This window comes from Pinus tabuliformis, chromosome 1_1, assembly GCF_031772625.1.
Source record: "Pinus tabuliformis cultivar Carrire ecotype Pingquan chromosome 1_1, CPIR1, whole genome shotgun sequence".
Taxonomy (NCBI): Eukaryota; Viridiplantae; Streptophyta; class Pinopsida; order Pinales; family Pinaceae; genus Pinus; species Pinus tabuliformis.
The window spans coordinates 749,212,166-749,215,195 of NC_142297.1; positions in this window are offsets into that span (position 1 = coordinate 749,212,166).

The window sequence follows — 3,030 nt, forward strand, 5'->3', positions numbered from 1 at the left end:
AGACAAAATTATTTTAAGACAAAACTTTATATTTAAGACAAAAGCATTTTGAGACAAAAATATTTTAAGGCAAAACTTTATATTTAATATAATGACCACTTTAGATCAAACCTATGTTTAATATGATTTCACTTCGAATGAAAATGGAGGGGAGCGCTAAGTTTTAGGGTGATCTGCGCACGCGTTCTGAATTGGAGTTCCAACGCCCTTGCTTCCTCGGCCCCTGCGGCCCTCCACAGGCCCCCTTCCTGGCAGCCCTTGCTGTTGGGCTCTCAATCCTTCTCGGCATCCCCATAATCGAGCTCTGCCTCCCTCCTCCGGCTAGTGCTGCTGCTGGCACAATGTCTGCATCTGGGTTTTACGATTGCAAAGGAGCATAGTCGTCGCCATGAGTGCACCTGGGGGAGGGGAGCCTTCTCCCACCCCACCAATCTCTTCAGAAGAAGCATTCAGAAGATTGCTCTCACAGAAAGGGAAGAAACGTTTGATTCCAGAAGTACCGAAATTCATCAAAAAACTGGAGGAAATTCCTGAGATTTCCATACCAGAAAACCAACCGATAAAAATCGCCCTAGTCCTGGCTAACAAAAGGTTGGTAGGATAAATTATGGGACGCTGACCCTCTAAAAAAACAACAGATGACTGGATCCAATGCAACTGGAAGCCCCAGCTGGAAAACAATGTGATCTTCTATGTTGTCGGAAGAAGGTATTTCATTTTCTAGTTCACCTCCAAAGAAGATCAAGATTTGGTTTTCAGAAACGGTCCGTATTTTATGGGAAATCAAGGTTTGTATCTTAATAAGTGGACCCCCGACTTTCATCCCTCAATCAATACCCCTAAAGAGGTCCCAGTTTATGTCTAGCTTCCCAATCTTCCAATCCATTGTTGGAGCTATCTCACCTTGCAGAAGATTGGAAATGGCCTAGGCTGTTTCATTGACAAAGCAAATAACAAGGGCCAATATACCTATGAATCTGTGTGGAAGTCGATTTGGAAGCTAGACTGCCCAAAGCAGTAAAACTTACAGTCAAAGAATGGCATCACTATCAAAAATTGGATTACGAGCAACTGTGCAGAACCTGTCACGAACATGGACACTTCCAATGAAATTTCCCAAAAGCTCCAATCGGAGACAAAGTGGATGAAGAAGGATGGAAAGAAATAAAAAAAGGGCAAGGCAGTCCCAAAACTAACTGAGAAGAAAGATTCAGGGCCATTGGTGAAGCCCCGTCCTAAACCAAAAGCCAAAGAAGTTCCAAATGAGGGTTCTTCCTCTGGGGTAAAGATATATGCCATTGGAACCCAAGAGGAACCAGAAGACCTGTTGAAGAAAGTGAAAGAAGCAGGGGCAAAGTCAATTCTTCCTCCAACAGAGGAAGAACAAGGGGAAAAAGAAGAAAATGACGAGCGCATCAGTCTGGGCTCTGATTCTGAGGGAGATTTATAAGATGAAGTCTTAGATTTAGACAACTCGCAAGTCACTCCTATCAAGTCGGCCACGGGTCAAAATTCCAAGAAGAAACAGAGAGAGGAACAAACTTATCTGGATGTTCTCCAAGGCTCTCAGAAAACTCTCAAAGGAATGATGAATACCAAATCTAAGCGCAAGCATGGCCAGGCTCCAAAAGGAGCCACAACCTTCCAAGCCAATGAATAATGAAATACGTCTCCTGGAATTGCAGAGGGTTAGGTAGTAGGCTGAAATAAGAAGCTCTGAAAGACATTGTAAGGATGTACTCACTTGAAATCCTTCTCATCTTGGAGACAAAACTGGAGGACCTTCTACTCCGTCAAGCAAGAAAAGCATTCTAGCATAAAGGCCAAGGGAGAGCAGTCAGCGCTAGAGTGCCTCTGGAGGGATTTTCTCCTTTTGGGACAACTCCAAATATGATCTGATTCATGAAGAATTTTGCCCCCATTAGCTACTCACTAAGCTCCTCCATAAAGAATCTGGCCACCATGTAAGTATGTTCAATATTTATGCTCCGGTCTTACCATCTGAGAAAAAAATTGTTGGGACTCGCTCTAGTCCCATCTTTTCTTGCACAACCAAGAAAATATTATTATTGTAGGTGATCTACGTGTTACACTAGCTGCAGAAGAGAAAAAGGGGTGCTTGCTAGTGAGGGACCCAGCTAGAGAATGGGTTGAAGACCTCATTTTAGATTGGGAATTGGAGGCTATCAAACCCACATCTCGGAAATTCACTTGGTCAAACAAAAGGATAGGCCCCGGCCACATTGCTGCTCATCTGGACAAATTTCTAGTCCAATCCTCCTTCTTGACTTGTGGTCTAATGACCACCTCTAAAATTCTGTCGAAATACATCTCTGACCATAAACCCATTCTACTTGAGCTCTCCTTGGATGGAAATCTTGGCCCCATTCCCTTTAGATTCAGTTCTCTATGTATTCATCAAGAAGGATTCCCGAAGGTGGTCTCTGAGGCTTGGAACCAACAATTTCACTAAAGGATCCCCTTTCTTTATGTGGGAAGAAAAATGAGGAGACTTAAAAGGGAGCTCAAGGAGTGGGCTAAAAGGTTGAAAATGCCCACCGCCAAAAGAAAGGAGATGCATGACAGTTTAGCAGGCCATCATTTAACAATGGATAATTCCGATGTAACTCAAATCCGTCTTCAAAAAGAAGTAGAGATGCAAAAAGACCTCCATAGAGCAAGTAGGGATGAAGAAGAGTTCTAGACACAGAAGTCCAGAAATCTTTGGTTACATGCCAGAGACAAAAATACAAGCTACTTCCATAAGCTGAAGCACGCAAGCACTTCAAAACAATAAATTAAATTCACTATCAAAACACTGTGGTTAAAGATTCTGAAGGCATAAAGTGAGCAGCCCACTCCTTCTTCAAAGATCTTTACTCTGCCCCGGAAGACCCTCCTATCGATTCTCAAGCCTATCTGATTGATCTTATTCCTCACTGTGTTCAAGATTCTAACAATATTATGCTTACTGCTCCCATCAGTATGAATGAGATTAAAGAAGCTTTGGATTGCATGGATCGGGATAAA